The sequence below is a fragment of the Ambystoma mexicanum genome, chromosome 1p (genome assembly GCF_040938575.1).
Source record: "Ambystoma mexicanum isolate Mex_15411 chromosome 1p, UKY_AmexF1_1, whole genome shotgun sequence".
In the NCBI taxonomy this organism is placed as follows: Eukaryota; Metazoa; Chordata; class Amphibia; order Caudata; family Ambystomatidae; genus Ambystoma; species Ambystoma mexicanum.
In genome coordinates, this window is record NC_090921.1 from 855,377,656 (window position 1) to 855,387,720 (window position 10,065).

Here is a 10,065-nt window from a genome sequence, read left to right on the forward strand (position 1 = left end):
GAAAACAGCTGCAATTATGCCTCTATTGCGGAAACTCGGGACACTTTCTTCGAGACTGTCTGGTGAAACCAGCCAAGAAGGCAGTAGGAGCTGCAGTTACCAGGGTCACAAACTCCGAGCAGGGAAACGACCTCACCCGACAAGAATAGAGGTCCTCTTGCCGAGCGTTAAAACCAGTTCCGTGACCTCGCATTTCGTGATTCCTATGGTCCTCATTAGCCCTGAACATCCGGATCGATTACATGAGATTGAAGCTTATGTCGACAGCGGTGCCATCGGCAATTATGTGGATCATGAAATGGTTTTGAGGATGAATCTGACTCTTTGTCCAAAGGCTGTAAAGGACGTCATTACTACGGTGGATGGTACGGAGATAGCCTCCGGACCAGTAACGCATACCACCCAAGAAGTGACGCTAGTAAGTCAAGATGGACACCATGAGAAGATCGTGTTCGATGTGATCAAGGCCCCTCAGTTCCAGATTATTCTAGGAATTCCTTGGTTAGAGAAGCACAATCCTCAGATCAATTGGCGAGCAAGAACGGTTCAGTTTCCAGAATGTGTCTCTACTTGTCACCCTCGACCTGGTGTTGCACTGGCAGCAATTTCCTCGGAGGCTCCCCAGTTACCTCCTGAATACTTAGAATTCCAAGATGTTTTCCGGAAGGATCAGGCTAACTCTCTACCTCCTCATAGGTCTTATGACTGCCAGATAGACCTGATACCTGGATCTACTCCTCCTTGTAGTAGAATTTATGCCCTCACCGAGCCTGAGAATCTTCACCTCCGACAATACCTGGATCAATACCTAGCGAATGGGTTTATTCGTCCTTCCAAGTCCCCTGCTTCCTCAGCTTTGTTCTTCGTTCCAAAAAAAGAATGGGACCTTAGAACTTGTACAGATTATCGCGCCCTGAACCAGATCACCGTTAAGAATAGATATCCGTTACCTTTGATCCCTGAACTCCTGGACCAAGTCAGAAAAGCATGCATATATACAAAGCTGGATCTTAGAGGAGCCTACCACTTGGTACGAGTAAAAGAGGGCGATGAATGGAAGATGGCCTTCCGCACCAAGTATGGGCTATTTGAATATCAGGTCATGCCCTTCGGACTTTGCAATGCCCCGGCCGCCTTTCAATATTTTATGAACGATGTCCTCAGAGAGCTCATAGATGTGTGTGTTGTTGTTTACATTGACGACATCCTCGTTTATTCTTCATCGGAAATTGAACATCAGAAACACGTGAAAATGGTCCTCGAGAGATTGCGTCAACACAAACTTTTCGCTAAGTTGGAAAAATGTGTTTTCAATGTGACTGAAGTTGAATTCTTGAGATTCATATTATCACCTAGCTGAGTGCGTATGGATTCAAAGAAGGTCGATGCAATTCTCAAATGGCCATCGCCATCCTCCGTAAAAGGTGTTCAAAGCATGTTAGGCTTCGCTAACTTTTACCGCAGGTTTATCCCCGAATTCTCTCGAATAGTCCAGCCCATCACCGCCTTGTTAAAGAAAAACAAACGTTTTGAATGGTCTACCGAGGTGGAACAAGCTTTCCAGAATTTGAAGACTAGATTTATCTCTGCACCGATCTTAAAACATCCTCGCCCAGAACTCCCCTACATCGTTGAAACTGATGCTTCGAGCCTTGCCATCGGGGCAGTTCTATCACAAAAGGACCCAGTAACCAATCAGTTGCATCCCGTGGCATTTTGGTCCCGCAAATCCTCGCCTCCTGAAATCAATTACACTATTACTGATAAGGAACTTCTAGCTATCAAGTCCGCCTTTAAGGCTTGGCGGCATTATCTTCTGTGGGCCCGACATACCGTTACTGTGATTACAGATCACCGAAACCTGCAATATTTGAAAACCGCAAAAGCTCAATCCTCTAGGCAACTCCGTTGGGCACTATTCTTTGCCGAGTTTGACTTCATAATTACCTATCGACCTGGTACAAAAAACGGTAAAGCTGATGCCCTTTCTCGGATGGGAGTGGAAGAACATTTGATCAATCCTAAACCTGTACCTATCATTCCCGAACAAAGAATTCTAGGTGTAATCGCCACACAATCCATAGAGGAAGTTAAGGATAAAGCCAGGCTACTGGTAACTCCAGCAGACATACAGAATTGGCATCTGCAGGGAAAGGACTTTACGGTGAAGGACAACCTATTATATTTCCAAGAACGGTTATACCTGCCCAGCACAGATTTACAGAAAAAGGTAATCTCTTGTTATCACGATTCTTTAATGGAAGGACATCCCGGTATGACCAAGACCTCGGAAAAGATCAAGCGCTACTTCTGGTGGCCGTCTTGGAAAAAAGATATCAGAGACTTTATAATGTCCTGTGGAGTATGCGCCCAAAACAAGAGTCAAAAGGAAAAACCAGCCGGCCTCTTACGCCCTATTGACATCCCGCCTCGCCCTTGGCATACGCTTTCTATGGACTTCATCACCGATCTACCTCCATGCTCCGGATACAATACGATCCTAGTAATCGTGGACCTATTCTCCAAGATGGCGCATTTCATTCCACTCAAAGGCTTACCAACAGAGGCAACTCTGGCCCGAGAATTTCTCGAAAACATCGTCCGACTGCACGGTTTTCCTTCAGTTCTAATTTCGGATCGAGGTAGTCAATTTATTTCTCATTTTTGGCGAAGTTGCTGTCGGTCGGCTCAAATTGATGTGAGGCTTTCGACCAGCCACCACCCTCAAACCGACGGACAAACCGAGAGGACCAATCAAACTCTGGAACAGTATTTGCACTGCATGCTACAACAAACTGAAAACACTTGGAAAGATATCCTTTGGATAGCCGAATATGCCTACAATAACTCTGTCCACTCGGTAACTGGGAAAACCCTGTTTTTTCTTTTATACGGTAGTCACCATCGAACCTCGGAGTTGGATCCACTCCAAGATCTTGGAACACCAGCAGTAGACCACCTGCATTCTACAATCACCCAAGCCTTTAAGGAAGCCGTTTCTCACCTTCAAAGGGCTAAAGAACAATACAAGAAAGGAGCAGACCAACATCGGAAGGAAGCCCCCCAATATCAAGTAGGAGATCAAGTCTGGTTATCCACCAAATATCTACCTCTAAAAGGACCACGCACATTCAACCCAAGATACCTTGGTCCCTATTCCATCACTACCATAGTAAATCCAGTAGCGGTCAAGTTGGACTTGCCCCCTCACATGAAGATACATCCGGTCTTCCACGTCTCTCTATTAAAACCCGTGCAACCTCAAACCCGACTAACTACATCTCCAAAACCCATTCTAGTTGATGGAGAACTCGAGTTTGAAGTCAAAAGCATCCTGGATTCCAAGATCTCCAAATCTAAACTATTTTACCTGATTGACTGGAAAGGCAAGGTCCCCAAGAAAGATCCTGGGAACCTGTAGAATATGTTCACTCGCCTCGTCTAATCAAAAGATTTCATCGAACATTTCCTAACAAGCCCAAACCCCCGGAGAAGCCCGGTTTGGGAGGGGCCTTGAGGGGGGGTGCTGTCATGATCTCTGCTTCCAAAAGATCAGGACGTGACCGACTCCCTTGGAAGCAGACCCATAACCCCTGTTCCGAGTGCCAGCCAGTCCCAATTGGGACCTTTTGGACCCTGTCCTGGTGCCAGTGGCACCAGGCTCATAAAGATGCCCAGTCCCAGGGCTGGAAGCGCCGGGCTCATAATGCTTGGGTGGACTTACCTGCAGCAGACCATGCTGCTTACTTACCTGCCAGTTGAACCCCTGATCCTCTTCTGTTTGGGACTACTTTTCCTGTTGGGTGGGGCAGGAGCCACTCCCTAGGTTCAGAACACTGGAACTCTTCTGGGAAGCAGGAACTCTTTTCTTACCTAGGCGTGGCTGTGGAAGGAGACACCTAAGCACAACAGGAGGCTATTTAAACCTCACCCGATGGATGAATCTTGCTTTGTGTTATTCTGCATTCTCTGCAGCAGAACGCTCATCGTGTCTTCTGCTTCTGATCCTGGGCCTAAGGGAACAAAGGCTTACCATCCTGGAATCCAGTCTTCAGCAGCACCTGTAAAGACAAAGAAAGAACAGGTTAGCACTACGGTCTTCAGTGGCAGCACATCTCTTACCTGGTCCATCGGCTGTCACCAACGCCTCGCGCTGCATTCCGGCATCTGAAAGACAAAGGCTTACCTACTCTTCGCATGCTCCGGAGGTCTTCGCACTGCATTCCGGCATCTGAAAGACAAAAGCTTACCAGCTCTTCGCACGCTCCGGAGGCCTTCGGCGCTGCATCCCACATCTGAAAGACAAAAGAAGGTGCGTTTAAAGACATTGGGCAACTTTATTACTCACGTGCCATTCCTCCTTCCCACGCCGAATCCAGTGGGTATTCCAGCACCCTTCAGCTTCTCTAAAGCTCCGAACTTGTACCTGCAAGATAAAAGGGACAGTTAGTGCGCATCGTGAAGCAGGCTACAAGTGCTTACTTACGTGCTTCCAGGCGCTTCTGTTCCTCACGCGGGTTCGATCCTCAACTCTCATCAGCCCACCATCCTCCATCGCCGGAACCCTGCAAAACAAGAGATATCATTACAAAAGACTTTTAAGACATTTGAAGTGCCCAGAACTTACCGTTCGTGCAGTTAACGACGGACAGCAGTCCTCTGAGGTCAAGAGGCCTGCACCCTTATCCAGTGAAGAAACTGGTTACGGCACCCTGCCCCGAGGCAGATGGAGAGCTCGGCGTTCACTTACCTAAGGTGAGGGCGTTAACCTTTGGGGTTCTACAGGAGAAGAGAAAGGGAAGAGGAGAGAGGCACCCAATAACCCCAGTTCATTAATCCCATATTTTCTATCTGCAGACATCTTACTCTTCGAGTCAGACATACAGTGCAGAGAGGTCCAGCCCAAAGAGCCAACCGTGTGTTACACATCACCTTTGAAGATACGGCATTCACCCAGTCAAGACCGGCGCCTCTGCGGGAATCAGGTGAGCGTTACAGAACACAAAGCCTACCGCAAAACTCCCACCCAGGCGCTATGGAAACCTCAGATATCGACCAGCTAGCCCAGTTACTTGGGGAACTAAGAGCAGAAGTGCATGCAGCCCGTCAGGAAACGAATGCTCTAAGAAGGGAACTGATTATTTCCAAGGAGCGAACAGACGATCTCAATAGACAATTGCTACAGTCACAAGCCGGACAAACTCCGTTACCTGCATCAGGGGCAAATCTTCCTTCAACATCCTCTACGAACCCAGTGCAGATCAACCTACCTGGGAATGTACCTCTGGCTCCGCCCGAACGATTTTCTGGTGACCCAAAGAGGTTTGCAGTATTTATTAATCAGTCCCGGTTGCACTTCTTATGCCGGCCAGCAGCCTTTCCAACTGATCAAGCTAAGGTAGCTTTCGTGCTTTCGTACCTTAGTGGCAATGCGGCAGACTGGTCGATCCCTCTAGTTAATCAAGATGATCCGGTTCTCCATGATTTTCAAGCTTTTCAGCTCAGTATGGAAAAACTGTTTGCAAGACATTCACAGGGGCAGGCCTTGGACAATGAGCTCCTTTCATTGCGACAGGGTAATCAAGACCTTTTGGCTTATATTGCGTCTTTCAACAGACTGATAGTGGAAACTCGATGGCCTGAGGACAAAAGCATTACGCTGTTTTATAGAGGTCTACGTGGAGAGCTCAAAGATGTGTTAGCCCAAGTAGTGAATCCCCCGCAAGACTGTTCGGACTATGTTGACTTAGTCGTTCAAATTGACCACAGACTGCAGAACAGGAAGGCCGATCATTCCAAGTTTGATGCTCGAGTATTTTCCAAACCACCAACTCCTACCAAAGGAGTAGACTCCGGGGAACCCATGCAAATAGGGGGCCTGAAAGGACCACTAACACAAAAGGAGCGGGAAAGGAGAAAACAGCTGCAATTATGCCTCTATTGCGGAAACTCGGGACACTTTCTTCGAGACTGTCCGGTGAAACCAGCTAAGAAGGCAGTAGGAGCTGCAGTTACCAGGGTCACAAACTCCGAGCAGGGAAACGACCTCGCCCGACAAGAATAGAGGTCCTCTTGCCGACCGTTAAAACCAGTTCCGTGACCTCGCATTTCGTGATACCTATGGTGCTCATTAGCCCTGAACATCCGGATCGATTACATGCGATTGAAGCTTACGTCGACAGCGGTGCCATCGGCAATTATGTGGATCATGAAATGGTTTTGAGGATGAATCTGACTCTTTGTCCAAATCTGTAAAGGACGTCATTACTACGGTGGATGGTACGGAGATAGCCTCCGGACCAGTAACGCATACCACCCAAGAAGTGACGCTAGTAAGTCAAGATGGACACCATGAGAAGATCGTGTTCGATGTGATCAAGGCCCCTCAGTTCCAGATTATTCTAGGAATTCCTTGGTTAGAGAAGCACAATCCTCAGATCAATTGGCGAGCAAGAACGGTTCAGTTTCCAGAATGTGTCTCTACTTGTCACCCTCGACCTGGTGTTGCACTGGCAGCAATTTCCTCGGAGGCTCCCCAGTTACCTCCTGAATACTTAGAATTCCAAGATGTTTTCCGGAAGGATCAGGCTAACTCTCTACCTCCTCATAGGTCTTATGACTGCCAGATAGACCTGATACCTGGATCTACTCCTCCTTGTAGTAGAATTTATGCCCTCACCGAGCCTGAGAATCTTCACCTCCGACAATACCTGGATCAATACCTATCGAATGGGTTTATTTGTCCTTCCAAGTCCCCTGCTTCCTCAGCTTTGTTCTTCGTTCCAAAAAAAGAAGGGGACCTTAGAACTTGTATAGATTATCGCGCCCTGAACCAGATCACCATTAAGAATAGATATCCGTTACCTTTGATCCCTGAACTCCTGGACCAAGTCAGAAAAGCATGCATATATACAAAGCTGGATCTTAGAGGAGCCTACCACTTGGTACGAGTAAAAGAGGGTGATGAATGGAAGATGGCCTTCCGCACCAAGTATGGGCTATTTGAATATCAGGTCATGCCCTTCGGACTTTGCAATGCCCCGGCCGCCTTTCAATATTTTATGAACGATGTCCTCAGAGAGCTCATAGATGTGTGTGTTGTTGTTTACATTGACGACATCCTCGTTTATTCTTCATCGGAAACTGAACATCGGAAACACGTGAAAATGGTCCTCGAGAGATTGCGTCAACACAAACTTTTCGCTAAGTTGGAAAAATGTGTTTTCAACGTGACTGAAGTTGAATTCTTGGGATTCATATTATCACCTAGCGGAGTGCGTATGGATTCAAAGAAGGTCGATGCAATTCTCAAATGGCCATCGCCATCCTCCGTAAAAGGTGTTCAAAGCATGTTAGGCTTCGCTAACTTTTACCGCAGGTTTATCCCCGAATTCTCTCGAATAGTCCAGCCCATCACCGCCTTGTTAAAGAAAAACAAACGTTTTGAATGGTCTACCGAGGTGGAACAAGCTTTCCAGAATTTGAAGACTAGATTTATCTCTGCACCGATCTTAAAACATCCTCGCCCAGAACTCCCCTACATCATTGAAACTGATGCTTCGAGCCTTGCCATCGGGGCAGTTCTATCACAAAAGGACCCAGTAACCAATCAGTTGCATCCCGTGGCATTTTGGTCCCGCAAATTCTCGCCTCCTGAAATCAATTACACTATTACTGATAAGGAACTTCTAGCTATCAAGTCCGCCTTTAAGGCTTGGCGGCATTATCTTCTGGGGGCCTGACACACTGTTACTGTGATTACAGATCACCGAAACCTGCAATATTTGAAAACCGCAAAAGCTCAATCCTCTAGGCAACTCCGTTGGGCACTATTCTTTGCCGAGTTTGACTTCATAATTACCTATCGACCTGGTACAAAAAACGGTAAAGCTGATGCCCTTTCTCGGATGGGAGTGGAAGAACATTTGATCAATCCTAAACCTGTACCTATCATTCCCGAACAAAGAATTCTAGGTGTAATCGCCACACAATCCATAGAGGAAGTTAAGGATAAAGCCAGGCTACTGGTAACTCCAGCAGACATACAGAATTGGCATCTGCAGGGAAAGGACTTTACGGTGAAGGACAACCTATTATATTTCCAAGAACGGTTATACCTGCCCAGCACAGATTTACAGAAAAAGGTAATCTCTTGTTATCACGATTCTTTAATGGAAGGACATCCCGGTATGACCAAGACCTCAGAAAAGATCAAGCGCTACTTCTGGTGGCCGTCTTGGAAAAAAGATATCAGAGACTTTATAATGTCCTGTGGAGTATGGGCCCAAAACCAGAGTCAAAATGAAAAACCAGCCGGCCTCTTACGCCCTATTGACATCCCGCCTCGCCCTTGGCATACGCTTTCTATGGACTTCATCACCGATCTACCTCCATGCTCCGGATACAATACGATCCTAGTAATCGAGGACCTATTCTCCAAGATGGCGCATTTCATTCCACTCAAAGGCTTACCAACAGCAGCAACTCTGGCCCGAGAATTTCTCGAAAACATCGTCCGACTGCACGGTTTTCCTTCAGTTCTAATTTCGGATCGAGGTAGTCAATTTATTTCTCATTTTTGGCGAAGTTGCTGTCGGTCGGCTCAAATTGATGTGAGACTTTCGACCAGCCACCACCCTCAAACCGACGGACAAACCGAGAGGACCAATCAAACTCTGGAACAGTATTTGCGCTGCATGCTACAACAAACTGAAAAAACTTGGAAAGATATCCTTTGGATAGCCGAATATGCCTACAATAACTCTGTCCACTCGGGAACTGGGAAAACCCCGTTTTTTCTTTTATACGGTAGTCACCCTCGAACCTCGGAGTTGGATCCACTCCAAGATCTTGGAACACCAGCAATAGACCACCTGCATTCTACAATCACCCAAGCCTTTAAGGAAGCCGTTTCTCACCTTCAAAGGGCTAAAGAACAATACAAGAAAGGAGCAGACCAACATCGGAAGGAAGCCCCCCAATATCAAGTAGGAGATCAAGTCTGGTTATCCACCAAATATCTACCTCTAAAAGGACCACGCACATTCAACCCAAGATACCTTGGTCCCTTTTCCATCACTACCATAGTAAATCCAGTAGCGGTCAAGTTGGACTTGCCCCCTCACATGAAGATACATCCGGTCTTCCACGTCTCTCTATTAAAACCCGTGCAACCTCAAACCCGACTAACTACATCTCCAAAACCCATTCTAGTTGATGGAGAACTCGAGTTTGAAGTCAAAAGCATCCTGGATTCCAAGATCTCCAAATCTAAACTATTTTACCTGATTGACTGGAAAGGCAAGGTCCCCAAGAAAGATCCTGGGAACCTGCAGAATATGTCCACGCGCCTCGTCTAATCAAAAGATTTCATCGAACATTTCCTAACAAGCCCAAACCCCCGGAGAAGCCCGGTTTGGGAGGGGCCTTGAGGGGGGGTGCTGTCATGATCTCTGCTTCCAAAAGATCAGGACTTGCCCGACTCCCTTGGAAGCAGAACCATAACCCCTGTTCCGAGTGCCAGCCAGTCCCAATTGGGACCTTTTGGACCCTGTCCTGGTGCCAGTGGCACCAGGCTCATAAAGATGCCCAGTCCCAGGGCTGGAAGCGCCGGGCTCATAATGCTTGGGTGGACTTACCTGCAGCAGACCATGCTGCTTACTTACCTGCCAGTTGAACCCCTGATCCTCTTCTGTTTGGGACTACTTTTCCTGTTGGGTGGGGCAGGAGCCACTCCCTAGGTTCGGAACACTGGAACTCTTCTGGAAAGCAGGAACTCTTTTCTTACCTAGGCGTGGCTGTGGAAGGAGACACCTAAGCACTACAGGAGGCTATTTAAACCACACCCGATGGATGAATCTTGCTTTGTGTTATTCTGCATTCTCTGCAGCAGAACGCTCATCGTGTCTTCTGCTTCTGATCCTGGGCCTAAGGTAACAAAGGCTTACCATCCTGGAATCCAGTCTTCAGCAGCACCTGTAAAGACAAAGAAAGAACAGGTTAGCACTACGGTCTTCAGTGGCAGCACATCTCTTACCTGGTCCATCGGCTGTCACCAACGCCTCG